The following is a 23,776-nucleotide window of genomic DNA, read 5'->3' as shown; positions in this document are numbered from 1 at the left end:
GTAGGGAAAAAAAATCATTCCTGAGCTCCAATTTGGGAATTGGCATGACACTGAGCAGAAGAGCAGGAACTCTGGGCTTTCCAAGTACAAGCAGGAACATCAGTACACCCCGCCCCTCCCTCCCCCCCTAGCCAATATTCTTTCAGCTTAGCTGTGGCCAATATTGTAGTGATTTGGATGAAGGAATTAAAAAAAAAAAAAGGAAACAGAAGCTGATTGCATCCAGGAGCAACAAAAAAAAAATCCTTCTTGGCTTCTACTGGAGATCAAAGATCTGGTGCATGGAACTACCAGATACCTTATACAATACAGAAAGTTACATCTATACTCCAAGTTAGGGAACTGCAAACACATGACTCCACCTATCATAGACACTGATTGTTGAATGTGAACTCCATGTCCTATCATACCATCCCTTTCATAAACTTACCCAATTCAGTCTTAAGTAATTCAGATTCATCGTCCCTGCCACTTAGCTTGGAAGACCATTCAAATCTTCACGTCTCTGATAGTTAGAAATATTCTAATTTAGAATCTAAATTATAGGTAACCTAGCCAGTTTAATCTTGGTGAGTGTTATTTTGTAGCCTAAGAACTTCCTCTCTTTCCCAAATACTCAATTCAGGAATGAACATTTAAAGAGTGATCATAGCCCCTCTCAATATCTGTTTCCCTAACCTAAACAAGTCAAGCTCCTCTAACGTTTACTCATAAAAAGGTATCCATTCCATAGACCATCTTAGGGCATGTCCAGATGAGCGCAGACGTGTGGTATGTGGTACCGCAGACCTGTCTGCAGTGTTGCACGCTGCACATGCCACACATGCAGGTGTTCCCTGTGCTGCTGATTTGGAGCATGGTGGATTTTTTTGACCATGGGGGATCCTGTGTCAAAAAAACCCTGCCTAAATAAAGCAGGGTGGCGCATGTGAAAGCAGCATGCGCTGCCCAAAACTGGTTGGCCAGAGCCATGCTTTGGCTGTCAGTAGGCTAACCAGGATCTTACCAATGCCTTGTACAATGCTACTAGTACCTCCTTGTATCTTGTATATACCCTGTTTAATACATTCTAGGGTTGCAATTAGCTTCTTTTAAAACTTAGTCACACTGGCTGCTCAAGGGCAAATCTGTAGTCAGCTAGTACAGCCAGGTCTCTCTCTTCCTCAGTTGTCTCCAGTCTGTATGCCCCCATTTTATAGCTAAAGTTGTTGTTATTAGTCCCCAAGTGCATCGATTTGTACTTCATACTGTTAAACTTCATTCCATTTCTAATGTTCTATTCCAAAAGATATCTAAATTTTCTTGTATATAAATCTAGTTCTCTTCCATATTGACAATACATAATACCCATCTGCACATTTCATGAAGCTACATCTGGTTTCAGAACAAAAGTTCCTGATAGAAATGTTAAACATAATAGATCCTAAGACTGATCCCTTAACATCCCGACTATCTACTCTCCAGATAGATATCTCACTTTTCAACACAACCCACTATAGTATTCAACTGAGCTAACTCCTTATCCACCTCACAAACGTAGCATTGATTGCTGTCTTTTACAGTTTGGTCAATAGTTTCCCACAAGGTATGGTATTAAAGCTTTGATTAAATCTAGATACATTAAAGCCACTACATTACTCTTATCCAAGAAGTCTGTTACCTTCTCAAAGAAGGATTTTAAATTAGTCTGCCATGACCATCCTCTGATAAACCCATGTTGTGTTTTGTCCTATTTTCTGCTTCGTTGTATTTCTTTAACTATTCTTTCATTCAGTATCTGTTCTAAGATTGTACCTACTGTTGAAAACAAGCAAAACAGGCCTATAATTATCTGGGTCTGGCTGCCCCCTTTTAAAACATAAGCATTACATTTTCTGTTTTCTAGTCATAGGGTACTAACATAGAGAGTCAGTGAATATCTGAGGTAGAGGAGTTGCTATGTCATGTGTCAATCCCTTCAATGTTCTTGGATGGACATAACCTGAGCCCCCCACATTTGTGACTGTAATCAGTCTAAGTTTTGTTTCTACCTCAGATATGATCCTTTCGTATCCTCATTGCCATGTGGTAGCCTGCCAATATCTGCTACATCTTCCTTTTGATAGAAGACTGAGTATTTGTTCAGTCCTTGAGCATTGCCTAGACTATCCTTGATCTCCACCCAGTTTTCAGCACATAGGTCCCACTGCTCTGTATGTTCTCTCTTTATTTATATGACCAAAGAAGCTTTTGCTATTAGTTTTTAAATTCAAAATTCATCACAAGATTGAGTTACATTAAGCCTTTAGTATGTTGAAGTAATGTTGCAGCTGTGATGGTCCAGGAAATATGAGAAGCAAGGATTTTGTCCTGTTTTCCTTTGCTGATATTGGACCAACCCTTGCTCCAGTAAAGGTATCACCCACAAAACGATTTGCCTCTTACAGTTTACCCTGCATTCCTCCTTACTGATTAGTCTCAATTTCTAGTGCTTGCAGATCCTCTGGTTATTCTTAATGCTTCTTTTTGATGGCTTGCTGGAAGTGACTTGACCTGGGATGTGTAGTACATCATGGCAAGAGTTTTGGCTTCCAGAAATTATGAGTGGGTACCCAGCATATTCAGCTACTATTAAACAAATGAATTTTTTCTACAGCTTCTAGGTTGGTCAATATTTCTATGACTTATAAACCAGACTAAATAGGGTGTAATTTCATGCAGACAGTGAAAGGCTTCTCTAAACTCAGAACCATTCCCCTTTCTGTGTTTCCATGTGTTTTGCATTGACGTGTGTAGGCTAAGCCCCATTTTGATCAGACTGAAAAATAAATTCAAATTGATATATTCACACATGGAAATTTCACTTTGAATGGTTAAAGCTTATCAAAAGTTATATTCATCTAAAATAGGCAAAGAAAATGGAAAATGTCAGGCATTTTCAAAAATAAGGGTTGTTACAACATGACTGGACATTTTCATTTTCTTAATATTTCTTAGTACATTATCCCAACCTCATATGCCCAGGAATCATTTAAGTATTTTCTATGGCTTTAGGCTGGACTGATAGACTGCACTACCATTCTTATGAGGTATTTAGATTAGTTCCAGGTGTAACTTTTTATTGCTATCCCAGTTCAGTATAGACCATTGTACCTAACACACAATGTTATGCCATGTGGAAAAATCAATGTGGTAGATAGATTTCTTACTACTTTAGCATTTGCATGCTTTATTTCAGCCACTACAGGCTATTATTTAATATTTAGATCAAAATACTAATACAAAATACTAAGTATCTTATCATGTACAGTTGTAAACTGTGCATGGTCTACATGCATGACCTATTAATGCTCAATGGGGAATGCAGTGTTTCTGCCATACAGGTTCTTTGGATAGTGAGTAAGGTGATCTAAAAGGTTCCTGGAAATAGAACAGGGATCTGAAGGCTACCAGGGCTGGGGAAGCTAACCATTGAGAAAAAAATGATAAAGGATGCATTAGTTAAACTGAATAAAGAGCTGGCAAGGATTGTGTTCCTAACATACCAATAAAGTATTAACCCAAAAACAAAGCCCAGCTTCTAGCCCCATTAAACTGACTTTGCACTGACATACACAAGCCTCTTCTTCCAGAATGCCACAGCCCTAAATAGTTGAATAATTTGAGTGGCCTGTTATTTGGTTCATTCCCTACTATCATGTTACCTGCAACACTGTCTTTTGTTTCTCTGAAAGTCCTTGTTTAATGTATTCCTGTTGGTCTGCCTGGAGGCTGCAATATTTTTTTAAGGCAAGCAACCTGCATGTTCACAAGGATAATTGAAGGGTTTAGTGCCAAACATCCATTCCTGAGCACTTGTAAGTTTCCTAGCATCACTAAATGATTGCGGGACTTAAACCATTAATGATTTTATTTGGACATATTGTGCTGTGACAGGTAACTATCTTTACACAGTTTGTCCATACCCATGATGTGAATTTCAAAGAGGGAAATTCAGCAAGCCCAGTCAAGCTGTTCAGTCCTTGTCAGTGTATTGATTTAAGTGAATATTTAAAACTCCCACAAGACTGTTATATATTTCCAAAGGGACCTTTGCAGTTAAAGTGAAAAATAGAGAGGAACAGAGACCAAAGGAATCTGCATCTTAATAATTCAATAGTGATTTCTCTTGCCCATACTGCAGGGTTGTTCATCATATCTCAGCAATGTATTTATGTCTAATTTTGTCCTTTATAGCTTTGGATTTGCATTTCCTTGAATAGAATTGATGTTATTCTGCCCAGTGCATTAGGAGAGGCATACAGAAAGAGTATTTCTCTTCTCACTTCCACATTTGCATTTTGCTGGTAATCTTACTGAATACTTAGGACATATTTGCTTAAAAGCAACATATGGCCAGTTTCTGACCCCAGCACCAAAACCTCTGACTGGATGTATATATAATAAGATAAAGTAAACAAGGGAAAAAACAGCCCTCATACACCACTGGCTATCAAAAGAGCTTCTTTTCTCTGTGTGCTTCATAGGAAAAAAGTCATACAGGGAGAGTAAGAAATAGAATTGAATAATGCAAGGTCTGTCTTTTCAATTTTCTTTTAATTAAATGCTAGTTCCACTATGTACGTTTCTAAACAAGCTGAAGTACGTCCTGAAGTGATCTACACAGCTAAAGAATCAGCCAGAAGAAAAGATGCTTCAAAGAGAAGCTGCTTTTTCCCTGTAATAGGAAGTATGTGACAGGATTGCATGATCTGGGGGGTTGAATTCATTTCTGTGCTGTGCCTTTTTTGTGTTAGCAACACCCATGTAAAAGGCTATAAGGCTGCTGGGAGGGTCTCTTGTGGAATTCAGCAGCATAGCTAGGAGGAGGGAGGGAGTCCCTAGAAGCCACTTATGCCTATAGCCTTTCAAAGGAGAAAGGGAACGTGGTCAGGTATTCAGTACCTAGCTGTTGTTGCAGCTGCCTGCTGGGACCACTGCCATTTTGATGCAAGTTTGGGCAGCTAGATAGTGCAAAAAGGCCTGTGGTTCAGGTTCATCTATATCCACGAAAGCAAATGGGAGTAAACTGGCAATGAATACATTTAGGTTGGGAATTAAAAGAAAGTTTCTAACCAACCGGGGGGGGCGGCGACAGTTGGTGGGCGGGAGGGGGGGGGGACAATTATAGGAGAAAACACCACAACTACTTCTAAGATGGGGCTTAATCAGTTAATGAAAGGGATTATGTGAAAGGCTTCCCCCAGAGGTGGTAGTCACCCACTCTGGCAATCTTCAAAAGGCATCTTGACACCCATCTTGCTGGGGTCATCTGATCCCAGCAGTCTTACCTGCCCAAGCGCAGGTGGGCTGGACCCAATGATCGGTAAGGCCCCTTCCAGCCCCTAACAGCTATGAAACTATATAGTTGTCTGAGATACCAAAGGGCTGGACTTAAGATCCCAATAGGACCCTTGTTGACCTCAGTTTCTAAAACATCAGTCATCTCAGTTGCACTGGACTGCTTAGTTGAAAGAGCTTTTGCATAGCCTATGACTTCTATTTGTACTTTGTTCCCCTACTTGAAAGTTCCCAAGCCTGAGCATTTTTATCGCTTGCCCATTCTAACAGCGGTTTTCACAACTCCCTCCTCCCATATGTTTTTGACAGGAAATGAGGTGAAATAACTCTGGCTTTCATAAATGCAATCTGGCACTTTCCCAAAGTAACATGGGCAGGTTCCCTTTACAGCAGGGGCTCACTCTTTGAATTCTCAGAGCGCTTGAATCATAACATTTTATATTACACAGAAGCATCTCTGTAGCATTACACCCATTACATAATGAATCTTTGTAGTTAAACACAATGATGCAGAGATGCACAATTACACGTGAGGGAGGTCTCACAGTTATGTAAAATGTTCCATGTTTACTGAGTTAACAGAAGCAGACAAAGCACTGTGGACAGCCTAAGGAAGGCTATCATCTTTTTGGCATAAAACCCAGGAATAAAAATACCCATCATAATTTAATTTCTTGCTTGACTGGGTGACTTATTACATTCCCTTGCATTTCTGTATTTGTTTGTATTTATTATTTATTGCATGGTGATTTTACAGCAAAAAAATCCAGCCATAATGAACTCAGATAGAAATATTTTTTCATATGGGAAAAAGTGCAGGTGACAAACAATTGGTTTTACTTGTAGTATATGCTCAGGTGGATCAGTAATGAGGAAACAACCTCTGGCAGTCAGCTTAGTACCAAACATCTGATACTCCTATAGTTAGGATTCTATCAGTGCTGAAAGGGAACCAGGAATCACCTCTTGTTAGTAGTACTAGGCAAACAGAAAAGACTTGAAAGGTGTATTCAGATAAGCATCAGAACGTCTGTATACTTAACTCAGGGACAGTCAATTATTTTTGGTCTGGGAACCAGGCTATATATCATCAGAGCTTTTTTTAAAAAAAAAAACAACTAGCAGAAATGCCAAGAAACCAGCCCCTCCTTCCTTTTAATTATATATAAAAAAAATCAAAGCTAATTGACTTGAAATTTAGAAGCTCAGGGAAGTTAAGGTTTTTAAAACAAAACTGCCTCCTTCCTTATCCCCAAAGGTAGATTGTTTCATCCCTACGCTTCACTTATTCTTCACATGTGAGCAGCAAAGACAAGTAGAGCTGTGACATTTCATGAACACAAGGTATTTTGTGTACTAGTACTTGCCAAAATAAACATATAAGAGATTCTGTGGATGTGTAGTCAGTAGGGATCTGTCTTGTGATTTCATACATCTTTCACCTAATTTAGAGATTAGTGTAAAAATAGCAGAGGCATCATTTGGATTTGTGATGGTCTCTAAAAAGAGGATAGCTCTATAAAACACTGGATGGATTGCACTCTTCCTTACACGGCATGACTATTTTTTTTAAACCTGTAAGATATTGTCTGCATAATGCTCTCAATTTATCTCAATATTCAATGCAAGTTACTAATATAAAATAAACGCTATCACTACCAAGTGACTGCGCTCTCACATTACTCTGAAGAAGGCACATAGGAAAAGAGCTTACAAAAAATTAATGGGAATGATAGCACTTTTTGAAATAAAATATGACTTTGTAATGTGAAAGGCACGTCATATTCTGGTTCATCCACTGAGGCATGCCACAGCCTTAAAGCCAGCTTTCAGTGAGCATTTCACTTTGCTGAGAGGCATACCACATGTCACAAAATGCCTCAAGCCTAACTGGAAACATTGCCAAGGCACACTGACAAGTTGCGTAGTTTTGATGAGCCTTTTTCAATTTTTGGTTGAAACCCACATGCACAATAAGAAATAGGGGGTGACTATAAATCTGAGCTACCATTATCTTTCCTGGTCAGACCAGTTTGTTTTCCAAACTGCTGTAAGTTAGTTTCTGACATTTATTTTATATTGATTCCACACTGTTAGTCTTGATCTGATGATGCTTTACACTGGATACAGGTGTAGCTATAAAAATACATTCGGGATGACACAGGCACATCTGTTTGTTTGTTTGTTTTTATTTTTACTTTGTGAAGGGGCCCACTCATGGCCCACTCATGGGTATATTTGTAAATTGAACAACATTAAGCTGTATTTAAGAAGAGAGCTATCAAAAAGGCTTGCTAAAGTGAACTTGGACTCATGAAAGCTTACGCATCTGTGATTTCGTTATTCTATAAGGTGCATCTCTATTCTTTTTTCTGCTATTACAATCACACAGATCTGACAAGGCAAACATTGATATTCAGTGGAAGTAGGTAATGCTGCTAAAAAATTCTAGGAAATATCTTTGTTGCAGCTTCACCACTGTTAATGTTACACTCAAACCAGAGACTGCTTTAAAACTCAAGTGTCTGCTTTGACTTCCTCAAATCGTTTCCTGTCCATAGAGGGGCACAGTACAATCATCTGGATATCCCAACGCCTTCTTAAACAAACAAACAAAAAAATCACCTTTCTATTAAAATAATCCAAAAGCCTATTCATTTATGAGTGCCAAAATGGTCCCTCAGAAATTTAATATTATCCGGACATTTATATTAATGAAACATACAGTGTATCTCTACAGGATCAGTGGTATAAGCATGAAACTGAGCATAACTGGGGGTTGGGCAAACTGTATAGATAATAAATTAATAAATAAATAAATAATCCCAACCAGTAAAACTCTTGGATTTAGAACAATATCCCTCTGTGTGAGCTTGAAAACATGCAAAGAAAAAGAAAGTTTTGAAAATATTTAGTTGGTCTAGTAAAAGATTATCACCTCTACCCAAAGAGTTTTTTGTCTGCCTATGTCCTTAGACTAACACAGCTACAACATCTCTGAAACATGGAAGATATAGTATTTTGTTATTTGAAATGGAAACTTCACAACTTGAAGAAGAAAGAAGCCAAATTCAACAGTGACATCAACTCTCCAAGCCTGGACTAAATATTAACATTGGATTTATGGTACCCCACATCCTGCCTGCCTTCTGAAAATCCAAAGTACCTTGCCTGCTCCAGCTGTTGTCTCCTCCTCATTTGCCTTCTCAAGGAGCAGCTTTTTACAAACTGGCTTTTCTACCGGGAGAACTCTTACCATCTCCAATTTCTCTTTGGCCTAATGAAACTGTTTTTCATAGAAATAATAGAAAATTAGCATTGGAAAGGACCTCAGAAGGTCATCTAGTCCAAACCCCTGCTCAAAACAGGATCATCCACAATTAGATCATCCCAGCCAAAGCTTTGTCTAGCTGGGTCTTGAATACCTCCAAGAATGGAGCTTCCACCACCTCTCTGGGCAACCTGTTGTAGTGTTTTACTACCCTCCTAGTGAGAAAATTCTTCCTAATATTTAAGCTAAACTTCCCTTGCTTCACCTTGATACCATTGCTCACTGTTCTGTCATCTGCCACCACTGAGAGCAGTCTAGCTCCATCCTCTTCTAAACCACCCTTCAGGTAGTTGAAGGTTGCTATTAAATCCCCTCTCAGTCTTCTCTTCTCCAAACTAAATAAAACCAGTTCCCTCAGCCTGTCCTCACAAGTCATGTCCCCCAGGTCCCTCACCATTTTTCTTGCCTTCTGCTGGACTCTCTCCAAGTAGTCCACATCCTTTTTGTGGTGGGGGGCCCAAAACTAAACACAGTACTCCAGATGTGGCCTCACCAGTGCTGAATATAGGGGAATTATCACTGCTGTTGATCTGCTGGCAACACACCTACTAATGCAGCCCGGTATGCCACTAACCTTCTTGGCAACAAGGGCACACTGCTGGCTTATATTTAGCTTATTGTCCACTGTAACCCCCAGGTCTTTTCCTGCAAAGCTGTTGCTCAGCCAGTCAGCCCCCAGCCTGTACTGGTGCATGGGATTGTTCTGTCCTAAGTGCAAGACTTTGCACTTGTCCTTATTGAATCTCATGAGATTCCTTTTGGCCCAATCTTCCAATTTGTCTAGGTCGCTCTGAATCCTAGGCCTACCTTTCAGTATATCTACTACACCCCCCAGCTTGGTGTCATCAGCAAACTTGCTGAGGGTGTTCTCTGTGCCATCTTCCAGGTTGTTGATGAAGACATTGAACAAAACCAAACCCAGGACTGACCCTTGGGGCACTCCACTTGAGACCAGCTGCCAACTAGACATCGAGCCATTGATTATTACTCTCTGAGCCTGATGTTCCAGCGAATTTTCTATTCACCTGACAGTCCATTCATCCAGCCCATAATTACTTAGTTTGCCTGTGAGAATGTTGTGGGAGACTGTATCAAAAGCCTTGCTAAAATCAAGGCATACCACATCCACTAGCCTCCCCACATCCACAGAGCCAGTCACCTCATCATCAAAGGCAATCAGGTTGGTCAGGCATGACTTGCTGACTGTTCCTAATCACTCTTTTCTCCTCTAAGTGCTAAGAAGTGGATTCCTTGGGGATCTTCTCCATGATTTTTCCAGGGACTCAGGTAAGGCTGACTGGTCTGTAGTTCCCTATATCCTCATTTTTCCCTTTCTTAAATATGGGCACTATGTTTGCCCTTTTCCAATCATCCAGGACCTCTCCTGATTGCCATGAGTTTTCAAAGATAATGGCCAGTGGCTCTGCTTCATGGATTTGTACTCATGGATTTTCTAAGTAGTCCCTAACTTGTTCTTTCACCACTGAGGGCTGCTCACCTCCTCCCCAAACTGTGCTGCCCGTTGCAGTAGTCTGGGAGCTCACCTTGCCTGTGAAGACTGAGGCGAAAAAGATATTGAGCACTTCAGCCTTTTCTACATCCTCTGTCACAAGGTTGCCTCCCCCATTTAGTAAGGGCCCCTAACTTTCCCTGATCCTCCTCTTGTTACCAACATACTTGTAGAAACCCTTCCTTCACATCCCTTGTTAGCGGCAACTCCAATTGTGCTATGGCCTCCCTGATTTCATCCCTGCATGCCCGAGCAATGCTCTGATATTCTTCCCTAGTTATTTGTAAAAGTTTCCACTTCCTATAAGCTTCCTTTTTTTATTTAGTTTACTGAACAGTTGCCTGCTAAGCTACGCTGGTCTTCTGCCATACTTCCTAGTCTCCCTGTGCATCGGGATGGTTTGTTCCTGCACCATCAATAAGACTTCTTTGAAGTACAGCCAGCTCTCCTGGACTCCTCTCCCCTGCAGTCTGGCTTCCCAGAGGATCCTGCCCAGGAGTTCCCTGAGTGAGTTGAAGTCTGTTTTTCTGAAGTCCAGGGTCCTTACTCTGCTGCTCTCCATCCTTCCATTCCTCAGGATCCTGAACTCAATCATCTCATAGTCACTGCTACCCAAGTTGCCATCCACTACTACATTCCCCACCAATTCTTCCCTGTTTGTGAGCGGCAGGTCAAGAAGAGCATGGCCCCTAATTGGCTGCTCCAGCACCTGCACCAGTGTGCAGTGTTGTCCCCAACACTCTCCAAAAACTTCCTGGATTGCCTGTGCACTGCTATATTGACCTCCTAGCAATTGTCAAGGGACACCCCCTACTCATTCCCAATGTTTCCAACAGATGTTGGGGTGACTGAAGTCCCCCCTGAGAACCAGGGCCAGTGATTGGGAAACTTCTGCCAGCAGTTTGAAGAAAGCCTTATCCACCACTTACCCCTGGTCTGGTGGTCTATAGCAGACCCTCACCATGACATGACCCTTGTTGCTCTTCCCTATGAACCTAACCCATAGACTCTCAACAGGTCTATCTCCAGCTCTAATACTGGAATTCTGAGCAATCAAATATATTTTACATACAGTGCAATTCCTCCTCCTCTTCTCCCCTGCCTGTCCTTCCTGAACAGTGTATACCCATCCATGAGAGTGCTCCAGTCATACGAGCTATTCCTCCAAGTCTCTGTTTTTCCAACCATGTCATAGCTCCATGACTGTGCAAGGACTTCCAACTCTTCCTACTTGTTTCCCAGGTTCCGTGCATTTGTGTACAGGCACCTGAGGTAACTAATTGATTGCCCCGATTTCTCAGGAAGTATGAGAGCACGTCCCCCATTCCCTTGTCCTGCTTGCTCTTCTTTCAGGTCATCTGCTTCCCCACTTACCTCTGGGCTTTGGTCTCCATCCCCCAGCAATGAGCTCTTACCACCTTTAATTTCTCCTTTCCCTATTGAAGAGTGTGTGAGCCCGAAATCTTGCAAAGAAAAAAGATTTTTTTGAAACTATTTAGTTGGTCTAATAAAAGATATCACCTCTACCCAAAGAGTTTTGTCCGCCTATGTCCTTATATTAACATGAGTACAACCAACATCCCTGCCATAGGGAGGCAGTATCACTTCATTTACCAATATTATGTCAATCTTATGTTAATAGAATGCGGGATAAGATACAAAACCTGTTACTGAGCATGATGTGACAAACATTAGAATAACCCCATAGTGGTTCCACCAGTCCAGTATTTGGACTTAGATACAGATAAATATATATTCCAAGGACTAGGGACAGAAATTACAAATAAACCAGTATAAATTCAAATCTGTAACACATCATAAGTTCAGCGCACATAAACTGTTTCAAAATGGCTGAAACCAGTTTAAGACAAATCTGGACAGATGTAATAGACTGACCTGATTTAGGTTAAATTGGTTTATTAAACTTCTGTCCCAGATCCCCTCCAGATTCAAGATAACTCAGAATCCCTCAGCATCCCAGGATGCTTTGCACCTCCCCTGCAAACCTCCCCTTGCAGGGTGGGCAGACTAGCTTAGATTCAAGCTGACTGCTCCAGCCAGGCAGGAAGGCATGTTCTACTACCCTCCAGGCATGGTCTGAGCCACTGCAGGCATGTGGCTACATTTCCTGAATCAAAAGTGAATGTCTGTTCACTTGCTTATTGATTCAATCTACCCAACTTAGACTAACCTTCAAAGGTTGAATTGATTCAGCCTCACACTTTTTGACTGTCTGTACTTAGCCTAGGGGTATTTATACACATACCTTTTCATTCAGCAATGCGCTGGAGATCCGATGCTTCTAAGCAGACTCAGTTAATCAAGTCTGGTCCACACGCAAGCTTATATGTGCTGTGCTGCACCATATGCAGTAGTATAAGCAGCAAAATGAGCATCAGTGGGGAGAAAATGGCAGTGGTGCACTTTTGAACTAAAGCACCTCTGCGGTGTTTTAGTTCAAATGCTCACTGCCTCCATTTTCTTTTCCCTGGCATGCATTTCACCGCTTATACAACTGCAGGCGTCACAGTGCCAGGCATTTTTCAAAAGGCCCAGCACTGCAGTGTTTGCACATGTAAAAATGCTTTAAAAGATCATATTTCAGTGCCTTTAAGGCTCTCCTTTTTTAGGTGGAATGTCAATGAATTGGTCTTGTAATCAGTTGTCCTATTCACTACGTACTGGTTTCACATGCATGATCTTCATGTTTTTGAACAATTTTTGTGACTGTTATATCAGCCAGAACAACAGTTTCCAAGTTCAGAGGACTGACATTTCCCTGAGGTGGATAATTTCTTTTTGCCTCTGGATTCACCAGTCTTGCCACAGAGATATTCTCTATTATTATCAAAAAATTTAGTTGTTCTTCATTCTCATCAAAATTATGGACACCTGGATTCCTCAACTTGATCTCTCATTGCAGTTGGGGGTTTTTTTGTTCTTGCTGTCTTCCTTTGTGGTCATTTAGGGAGTATTGTGATATTCAAATATAACCCATAGGAGAGAAAAAAGACCATAGTAAAGAATTCTAAAATATCCTTTTCCATCATCTGCTTTTCCTTCACGCACAGTCACCTTTCCTTTCAAACATCCTATCTCTCTAAGAGAATTCCTGAAGGCTAGGGACAGACATCACACATAAACCAAAATGGCTGAAACTGGTTTGAGATAAACCTGACTGAATGTACTATCAGACTTAACTGATTTGTCTCAAACCGGTTTATGCATTGTCTGTCCCAGAACCTTTCCCAGTTTGAGTTAAATCATAGACCCCCAGCATCCCGACATGCTCTCTGGGTAGGGCTCTCTGCTCCAGCCCAGCCAGGCTGGCTCCACCCCTCTGCTCCCCAGCCTGAGCAGGCACAGGCAGAGGCAGGGATCTGGCCAGAGAGGCATTTAATTCCCCCTCCCTGTACCACCGGCAGGGACCAGAGCTGGGTCTGCCCACATTTACCCCCTTACTGCTGCAGCAGGGGGGCACCATGGCCCCTGAGGCAGAGGGAGGCAGGGAGCAGAGTTAGTTTCCCCTCTACCTCACAGGCAGCCAGGTGGCTCCCTGCCCAGAATAGGCCCCCAGCTGTCCTCTCTGCTGGAGGGTGGAGGGAGGAGGAATAACCTCATCCCTGCCCCCCCAGGGGCCCTGGCTGGCTGTGCCCCGTCTCTGCCGCTGCAGCAAGAGGGGGCAGGGCCCTTACTGGGGGCGGCAGCCCATCACACTGCGGGGGAGAGCAAGCCCCTTCCCGGTGAGGGGCTGAGCTGCGGGCTCAGGCTGCGCACAGCAGCACCAGGGTGTGGAGTGAGCCAGAGCCCTGCTAGCTCCCACAGCACTGCCATGCTCCACAACAGCTCTGCCAGCCCTACAGCGCAGCATTACCAGAAAGCCGTAATGGACTCCTGCCTGTCAGGCACTCACTGCTTCAGCTGCCGGGCAGGGGCAGGGGCAGGGGTAGGGTCCAGCCCCAGCCGCTCGTTCTGTGCTCGGGCAAGCCACTGAGGGGGCTTATTCAGCTTCTGGCCCCAAGACTTGCATTGCTGCAAGGGTTACCTTGCAGCCCCAGGGCTCCCAGCCTGTGGATGCCCCGCCCCTGTTATTCCCCCCTGAGCTTCAGCTGTGGCTGAGCTGGGCAGACCCCCGCTGCAATGCCAGCAGCTGAATAAGCACCCTCTTGCTGGGAGGGAGCCAGCTCCGAGCACAGAGGAGAGGCTGCCAGGCTAGGCAGACCCTGCTGTGGTGCAAGGGACTGAATAAGCCCCTTCCTCCTGGGAGGGGGCTTGCCCCAGGCACAGAGGTTGCTTGCACCATAGTGGGGTTGGCCTAGCCCAGCCTGGCTGCCACTTTGTACTTTCTGCCCAGCCTGGCCACCACTGGCCCAGAGCACAGAGTGGCGGTGGCATTCCCTGTTGGTGGCACAGGGAGGGGGAATTAAACCTATCTCTGGACGGTTCCGCCTGGGTTGGCCATACCCCTCCAGCACAGCTTACCTGCAGGTGAGGGCCAGCTCTAATGCCCCCTGCGCCTGGCCTGAGCAACTGCAGGCATGTCCCCGAATTGCCCCAGACCAGAAAGCATGTTCATCCAGTTGCAAACCCGTTCAGCACAGGCTAATTAGACTAACCTGCAAAGGTTGAATCAGTTCTGGCTCTGGCTTTTTTAATGTCTGTCCCTAGCTGAAAAGTGCTCCATGCCTGGTAAGACACTGGCACTATCCTTTTTCTGATTATACTGATACTTATCAGCACTACTTTTTTATGCCAGTTCATAAGCTTCTTTCATCTGCTTTTTCTCTTTCTCGGTGCAGGTAAGCCAATGTAATAGAAATAGGAAAATCAGGTGATTTCCCACAGAATGGTGAGAACCCGATAGCCTCATTTTGGCTGCTTCCAGACATTTAAAAAAAACAAAAACTACACTTTACCAGAAGAAGCAGCACGCAACTTCAATCTGGCTCTGCAGTGTCTGTAAAGAGTAGGCACTTCAGTAGGGCTTTTTCTAATGCTGATTCAATCAGCTATTAGATAAAAGCACCAAAAAAGCCCCACTAAAGCACCCAGTCTTTACAGACACTGCAGAGCCAGGTTGAAGTAACGTGCTGCCTCTTCTGTGAATACACAGGACTTGGCACAGGAACACACCCAGTTTAAAATAAAGCACCATTTTGGGGTTTTTTAATGTCTGCAAGCAGCCTTTGTGTTTAGTTATAGCAGTTGTTCTCAACGTTTTTAGACTCAAGGCACCCCTCATCAGACTTAAAGCACACATCCATAACTTTTGTGAATTGACCTGAACCCTGTTTCAAAAACTAATTAATTTGTTACAGTTCTTACCTCTTTACAGAGGGGTCTGGCAGTGGGGATGCGGGAGCAGGTACTCAGGGATATCCTGAGCTTGTCCTTATCTGCTTATCTCCGCATATCTGGAGCCTGAGTCACTTCTTAGCTGCTTATGCCTTCACACCTGGCTTATCTCCTCAAACTTACTGGGGCAATCTTCAAAGGATCTCCTGGCACCCCAGGTCCCCAGCACCCTGGTTAAGAATCACCGATTTAGGGCCACAGATTTCTCTATTAAAAGGACCTTCTGGTTTGATTGTTGTTCTTCTAATCAGGCATGTAACCATTGCAACGTGCATGATACAAGATTGTTTAAGATGTTTCAATTCTGCAGTAGGTCTGTAAAAAAAATATCATGAGCTGTACTTCTAGGGAAAACAAGTTTTAAAACCAAAGTGTTGAAGACCTTGTCTCCCAAAGTGGTGGGGTGCACGTGAACAAAGAGTGATTGTAAGGCTTCTTTTGCTTGATGTACGCATAGACTCTAACAGAGTTTCTTGTCTCTATCTACAACCAATAAAACAAAACCTCTGAAAAGAATTATTATTCTCTCTGCTCCGAGATATCCCATCTCCCCATGCGTTTAATAAACTTGTCGTTTGTATTATTTAGGTAGCAGCTGTTGATTTCTTGACTCGGTTTCCAAAATCATGTCCCACTTTTATCCAAACACAGTCAATCATATTCATACATCAGAACTCTGTGAATCCTCTTATGTTCTCTTATTAGGTGTGTGCCCCAAGGATCCCTAGTGAAGAATTTGAGCATTACCTCTATCTTTCTTCAGGCTATCAAAATGTTTTCTCATGGAACAGTAAATCTAATGCCCCAGAGAAATCATCTGCTCTTGGTTGGTAGTAAAAGGGCCCCTTTAGTCATCACTTTGATGACATATTTTTCTTTCTCCCCGATTTCCAGAGAGAATTTATTTTTGCGAGATCAATTTTCTGTTTCTGTTATCTGCTGGCAGTTTTTTTCTGAAGCAAGCCCTGCCAACTTAATTTATCTCTGAGAGGTCAGATCATTCAGCTCAGCCTCTCTTGTGTGACTTCCCCAACTTTACACTTCTAGATCAAGGATTATTTTGAAACTGCTGCTCTCTTAAACTAAGTTAAAAAAGGCTTGCAGAAACCCCAGCATTTCCTCAGGTATGTCTGTATTTCAGTCATTGCTGTATATCGTAGGCATAACTGAGCTAGCTACAAACTAGCTAGCATTAGTACCAGTAGAAATCTAGCCACAGGAGTATATTGTTCATTGGGAGCTACAAAACTGGCCCAGGAGACTGAGTAAATATATAGGATGAGCTCTGTGCTTCCACTATCAGACTACTACCTGTACCCTGTGCTACATTACTCGCAGTATCTAAGGAGTGCCCTGAACTCTACTGGGATGACATCCTACACAACAGCAGCATCCCTTTGACTTCTTCAGCAGAGCTCCAGTCCTTAACAGGATAACACGCAATGCAATAAACATCATTGTGGATGGTGAAACTTTCTATTTTCTGGGTAATTTGCTTTGCCAGAAAAGTTCATAATTGGAGTCCATTTTGTTTATTGTGTATACTTAGTGTTTGGGAAGTTGGCACAACACATATTGTAAAAAATCACAGTGAAAACCAAGATGGGGCCAACCAGAAATTCCTAATCAACCTTTTCTAAATGTTGATATTGTGATAAGACAAGGGTGTTCAAGTCAAACTCTAAATTAAGAAATTTCTTCTGGCGCATTGAGTTATTTCCAGAATTGAAAGTACTTCTTTTCTGAATATGGTACAGATATGTACAGCTTGAGAGAGCAGAAATCTTGAATTCACAAGTTTTTTTTTTATTATTCAAGGTAGTGGAAATGTTACATTTCTCATAGGAGTCATCCACATACATTTGTGGGATTATTTGCATGGGTAAGTGCTGGCCAGTGTAAGCAAGAAGTTCTAGCAAGAAGTGACCAGCAAGAGGCTAGTCCCAGTAAACTAGTTGTAGGGCTTCTTTAATCATTGAATTACAATGATTGTGGACTCATGCATTCCATGGCATTGTTTCTCTCTTTTTTTTAGTATCTTTTATCACAGTTTTAATTAATTAAAGGGCTCATCCATAGGGTGGCCATTATAGAGGACATTCCAGTTTTCTGCTACTCTGTCCACTATTGATACAAAACCCAACGCCTTTCTCTTCAAGAGAAAACTAGAGGACACAAAGGCATTGGGTTTCATATCAATAGAGTTCAGAGGACAACTGGACTGTCCTCTAAGATGGCCACCCTAGTCACTGTCACAGGGCACTTAGGTGCCTGCTCCTAGAAGAGCAGAAACTGCCTGGGGAGAGCCCAAAGAGCCAGACAGGAGCCCAGGTGCAGGTTGCCATGGCAACCAGCTGATGAGGCAATTAGCCTGCACCTGCACCTGGTCAACTGGCTGAAAGGGGCAGGGCCCTGGGCCCATATAAACCCCAGGACAGGAACTAGTAGGCAGTTCTCTGCTGGCAGCCAAGGGAGCAGGAGTTCTCCTAGAGCAAGTGAAGGGAAGAGGCCTAAATTTTGCTCTGGGTAATGTAAAGGGGCTGAGTATACCTTATGTAACTTGTGTTATGTTATAGCCCAGGGGCTTATGTTTTGTTTGCTGTTTTATAAGCCCAGTGGTTTGGGTGAGACTATTTGGGGAAGAAGGAGGCCTCATTGGGGGGCCCATAGCAGCATGGGGACCCCAGTGCCAGAGAGGGCACGGCATTTGGGGTGTGCAGAGACCAGGGCTGCAGAGAATCCAGCACTAAGGGGCTCAGAAACAAGGGCTGTGGAGAGCCAAGTGAGGATAAAGGGCCAGATTATAACGAGGCCTAGGTGAGACAATGCCAGTACCATCTGTGAGGCTTGGGGTGTGGTGAAGGGGCGGCTGGAGCCACGCATATAGCCCATAAGGCTGGGAACCCCCAGGGTCCTGGGGAAGTCCATTGGGACCGTGTCCGACCAGACGTGAAGGCAGCCTCCCTACATTACTTTTACATCAAGATGTGGCAGGTGAGAAAAGAGGGTGCCCATCAGGCCAAATTGGTATGGTCGAGGGGCCTTAGGAGATCATGGTTATCCTTAGGGACCCCATCCCGTGACAGTCATCCATGAAGCAACCACATCTCTAGCTTTTTTTGTAACCTTTTGGTGTGTAAATGGGGAAAGTATATATGTTGATTAGCTACAAAGCATGGACTCCAAAAGTTTTTGATGCACATGAACACATAGGATTCTCCTCTGTATCTTTCTTAAGGCAGGAGTCTTCATTTGAATTCTCACTCTGTGAACAAACTATGGAGATTCAGCTCCACCTGATCAGGAGAAGGTGTTTGTCCCTTTTTGCACAACTGTCTTTTCAGACACAGCTCCGGCTGCCCTAAGAGGCCTGAAGTTTCACTGTAGTGAATATCATCCCTGTGAGCGTGCGTCCATAAATTCCAGCATGGTTTGCAATCTCAGATGTTAGGCCCAATGGCACAGTCAAAATGTACACAGTCAAATCTGCTATCTGACTCCAGCAAGTACTGTCTAGCCGTCCCTCAGACTCTAAAGAACTGGGTTCACCTCTAGGGGATCAAAAGAACGTTGGGGGAAACTTTCCAGCCTCACAGTTTTCCCTTTTGGAGTGATTATGTCTCAGCACTGAAATGTGAAGTGGACATTTTAAAGTGCAGTGTGATCTGTTATCATGATGCTATAATACAAATGGGATATTTTCCTCGGCCCATACTAAATTTGAGATTTTAAAATTATTTTTTCAAAAAGCCATTGAATGATTCACTAGCACTGAGTGACATAGAAATCAAACCATGTAGCAGCCTGGTGTTATTGTCATAGCTTTTGTATTTTCTCCCCACCATGCTACCCTCATATTTATGGCACTTGCTTCAAATTGGATCATAAGTGATTTGGAGGAAAATGGTGTTTCCCTTTGTGATTTTGATCAAGGTGAGCCTAAATTTGAGTAAAACGAGTTGGCAATTTCTAACATAGTGGGTACCCAGATCTGACTTTTTATGCTATTTCAGTGTATATGGTAAATAATGCAATGTCCTTTACTTTATTTGTCCTGGATGCAAGCCATATTGTCATGGGGGCACAAGTTGGGAGCAAACAGATAGCCTAGCCCATTGTTACACTCTAAGTACTCAAAAATGTTGCCACAACCAGTTGCTTATTGGTGTGCAATAAGTAACAGACATCCTTCTGTTAAATGGAAGGTCTCCTGCTTATTGTACACCATGGGAATTTCCATGCAGGGTTCTCCTGCAGCCTGAATAGCAGGCTGTTGTCCCCCCCCCAAATCAGGGCATGCATCTGCAAGCTATGGGGGGTTCCCCATTCTCCCACTTGCAAATATACCTTCCAAGTTAGGGCACAGCAGCCAGGGCCATTCTCCTGTAGGATCAGGCCCCTGAAGCCCTGGGAGTGGCAGGGGCCCGACTGCAGGGCACAGTCCCAATGAATCTGTAGATGCCAGTGAAGCAGATCAGCTGTGCCAGGACACATCCTGGCACAACTGATGCCGCTACAAGGACAAGTGAGATATCATGGCTATACCATAGAATCAGTTTGTGAGAATTTGGATGAGCAGAGAGAGTAATTCCTGAGCTGTAGGTGAATTTATCAGGCTTTGTGGCTTACACAAAAATAAAACATCACAGATAGCAATTTACGCTTTCCTGAAATTCTGACACAGCTGTTTGCCTCATGGGATGATTCATTTACACTTAAAGAAAAAAAATAGTGAGAAGAGAGACTCTTCTGTCAGACCCTTTACATTCTTCACAGCGGATTTCAATAGACCTGTTACTTTCCCTGAATTCTAGCCAGCTGGCTTGAAAAAAATCTTTATGCTCTAAAGAAGAAAAAGTTAAGTAATTAATGCACTTCATTCAAGAACCCTGCGCATAATCACGCTCTTGTCTCTAACAAGCTCTGTGCTAGTGGACCCTTGTCCTTCACTAAAAGCATTTTCAGCACCTTCACTATGCGATGTCTGTTCATTCAAACACACAAAGTCTGGTTCTGTGGCCACGGGATGTAAATAACTGTCATTGATTCAGTAGGAGTTGTCTATATCCTATAGAATGCAGTCCCAAATAACAGCCTTTTAATATGGGATTTGAAAGAAAAAGGTACCGTAGAGTTTCACATTACAGACACACTGAGTCAGAGATGCATAAGATAAGCTTCTGTGAATGAGCCTGAGCTTACTTCATCAGATGTAAATGAAGTGAGCTCAGGCTCACAAAAGCTTATGCTATGTAGCTCTGATTTAGTTAGTCTGTAAGGTGCAAATCTACCCTACCTTCTGCCTGACTTCAAACTAACAGGGTTAACTACCAGTCTCTGCTCATTATAAAGACGGGCAGAACATTTAGTTGTTCAAAAAGCAAAGAAATGAATAAGTGACAAGTGGTTACCATATGTATAGCAGAAAAATGTTATATTTAAGGGGAAAAAAGATGGAAGAAAGTAAAAGAAAGGACCCTGAAGAACTGGGCCATAATCCATACTAGGGCCCTTGGGCACTGCCAGAATTAATAATAAATAGGACTGAAGTGGCAAATGGCACAAAGAAATAATTTTAAAATCAATTCAATGAAATACTTGTTGTTGTTGATATCACTGACATTTGTTGCTAGCTTCAAAGCATTCTGCAGAATTACAAACCACTTTTTGAATTGTGTTGCCTACTTTGCTGCAAATCCAAAATAGTTCAACTGAAGTCATCATAGATACGTTGATGCCAAACTCGGGTAACTCAAAGCTGAATTTACCCTGTTGCATACAATACTGAGGAGGGTGTAATGGCAGAGCTGACAAGGTGTCTCACTGGAGTTCCATAGGTGGGAGTTCAAACCTTGTTTTGAACTCATGCAGTTGGCACCTGTTGATTCAGGACTGGGAGGGCACATGCAACTGGGCAGGATGCTAGCTACATCACTCTCTTGTGTACTTCTGGCTACAGAAACTGGCTTTCTTTAGCCATAGTAGCTCAGGCAAACTTTGAGCTTTTCCATATGTATAGGCATCACATGAGTCACCAGTGAAATGTCACCATGTTGGGGAGGCGGGGGGACGTGGCATTCATTTTAACAGCGCCAGCAACAATGCAAAACAGTTTAAGGCCAGAATGGGGATGTAATACCTACATTTGATTTTTGGCTAGGATATACATCTGTTAATGAGGTACAACCATAGAGAATGAAATCTACTTTTTTGAACACGCTAGGAGGAAATCTGACTGTCTGCATGGTACATTCCCTTTTGTGCATGAAGAATTCATAGCAAGAACCAAAGATGTCAGAGTATGGAGAGTGAAAAGAGAGAGAGACCATGAATCTTACATTAGACATAAAGAAGTATTGAGTGGAAAGAACATTCTGAAAAAGCCAAGAGTTAGAGTGCAGTGTAACATGTAGAAAGTGGGTCCAGTGAAATATGTTGTATTTCAGTCCAGTGAAATATGTTACTTCGCAAGGAACCTGACCCCTAGCCATGACTTAAAGTCAAAGGACATTTCACCATTGTTTTTTACAGTGGTATAACTTGAGTGGGATGATCAGTGGTCTAGCCCAGGGTGCAGATTCAGTGGCCATGCCAGAAAGGCTGTCCCCAGGGAGCATAAGCTATTGTTACAGCAGGTCCTGTTAAGGAAGCTTGCATTGGGGTGAAAGCAACCTGTGCCAGTCCCACAACTCTGGCAGCCCTTGTGCAAGCAGGTAAGCACTAGCTTTCCCCACTTCTTGCTGCCTAGGACACCCAAATATACCTCATACATTTGTTTTTTCATTTTGCAAGCCTAGGTCCTTTGTGTCATAGTGTCTTTCATATGTGCAGTGTGAATGCTGCAGTTTCACACATACTGGAAATATATTTAGAGCTAGAGTTTCGTCTCAAATAATGGGGTGCAGATTGTCACATATTTTGTCAAATCAGCTGCTCTGACTGAATACACTTCTAACTTCTGATTTCTAACAAAGCAAGCAGCAACGAGGCATGACTCGCATCATTTTCTGCAGAAAGCTCTTGGTCTGCCAGTAAATAATGAAAACCCAAAAATCTATAGAAATGTTGGCTGTTCTCTTTAATCAGAAGCTTTATTATCTTTCTAAGCTTAATGGGGTGTAGAAGAGGTCATGGTAGCTAAGCTCCTAATTACGATTGCCTTTACATTTTCAAATCTCAGAGATCTTGTCACTGCTGGTGAGGATTTTAATTATCTTAGAGGCTCCAAGGTGGGTAGATTGCAGCACTGAGAAATAGCCCAATAGCAAGTTTTACTCGCATTCTAATAGTTCAGAAATTGTCTCCAGGCCTTTGCATCCCCAAACTGTATGCATCACTTTGTGCCCCTGTGCATCAGTGTGTTGTGAGATGAGTTGGTTTGTTTTGATTGTTAGAAGCCATACAAAATATGTAGTACTTGTACATGCCATCCATGAACTCTTTGTTATGGGAGAACACAAGTCTGGCCAGTGTACACTGTGATTGTTTGTTTGTGGGCAAAAAATGCTGAGATTTGTTTTTGCATTTGATTTTAACACACTCCCCTTGCAAGAATACCTGAGATTTTTATCAAAGCTTTTTTTTTTTCTCTTTTACTGGTTCTGGGAAAAACAAATTGAGCACTTGCATCAGCTTTTGTTAACCATATAATAGTGTGGCAGAGAAGAGAATAAAAAAGGAAATCGCCTTACTTTATCTGCCATGGTAATACCCAAAGTGACCACAATTTACAATTGTGAGGCACTGGAGTGTCTAAAAGAGCCTCAGCTTTGTGCCTACCTTCGTAAATGCTGTTACTTCCATGAGAAACAAAAGAGCAAATGCAGTGCATATCAGTGACTATTTGCTCATGCCAGACATTCACAGAAAGGTAACAATTAGAAAAGCCAACAATAGGAGTAAGGGCCACTGAAGAATAATGGAGACTGAGTATATATTGAAAAAAATAAAATTCTTTAGAGAACATCCAAGAGTAAAGATGGGGTGTGAAAGGCACTTGTTCCTTTTGTACCATTCCCACCCTGCTTGGGGAAGGCCAAGGGAGAGTTTCCACAGAAGACTAAATGCACAGCAGCATTGCCACCTGCTATTTGAGAGCCTAAGGTATCAGTAGAGTGAATGAGCATAAACACCATGAGAAGCCACTTGAAAACAAAACACACAATAGCAAGGGAGAGATTTTTGTGGAAGTTGCAGTAGACAACCAAAGAAAGCAGAAAAGAAGATGAGGAGAAGGAATGGGAAAAGACACAAGGAAGACC

General features: G+C 42.6%; 1 protein-coding gene across 2 annotated transcripts in view; it reads left to right on the top strand.

Annotated features, from left to right (window-relative positions):
* The window catches only part of GRM1 (glutamate metabotropic receptor 1), a 354,804-nt gene that overhangs the window by 311,524 nt on the left and 19,504 nt on the right, over positions 1-23,776 (top strand). The window contains exon 1 of one of the 2 annotated variants that reach the window (XR_003094218.1): positions 18,005-18,041. The exons of the other annotated variant lie outside the window; for it this stretch is intronic. The gene's annotated coding sequence lies outside the window, so the exon portion shown is untranslated. Of the gene's footprint in view, positions 1-18,004; positions 18,042-23,776 lie in introns of those variants that run through there. 2 annotated transcript variants of the gene reach the window in all.

The sequence above is a fragment of the Alligator sinensis genome, unplaced genomic scaffold, assembly GCF_000455745.1.
Source record: "Alligator sinensis unplaced genomic scaffold, ASM45574v1 scaffold153_1, whole genome shotgun sequence".
Classification (NCBI taxonomy): Eukaryota; Metazoa; Chordata; order Crocodylia; family Alligatoridae; genus Alligator; species Alligator sinensis.
The sequence above is the reverse complement of the archived record's forward strand: the minus strand, read 5'-3'. Positions and strand labels throughout refer to the sequence as shown.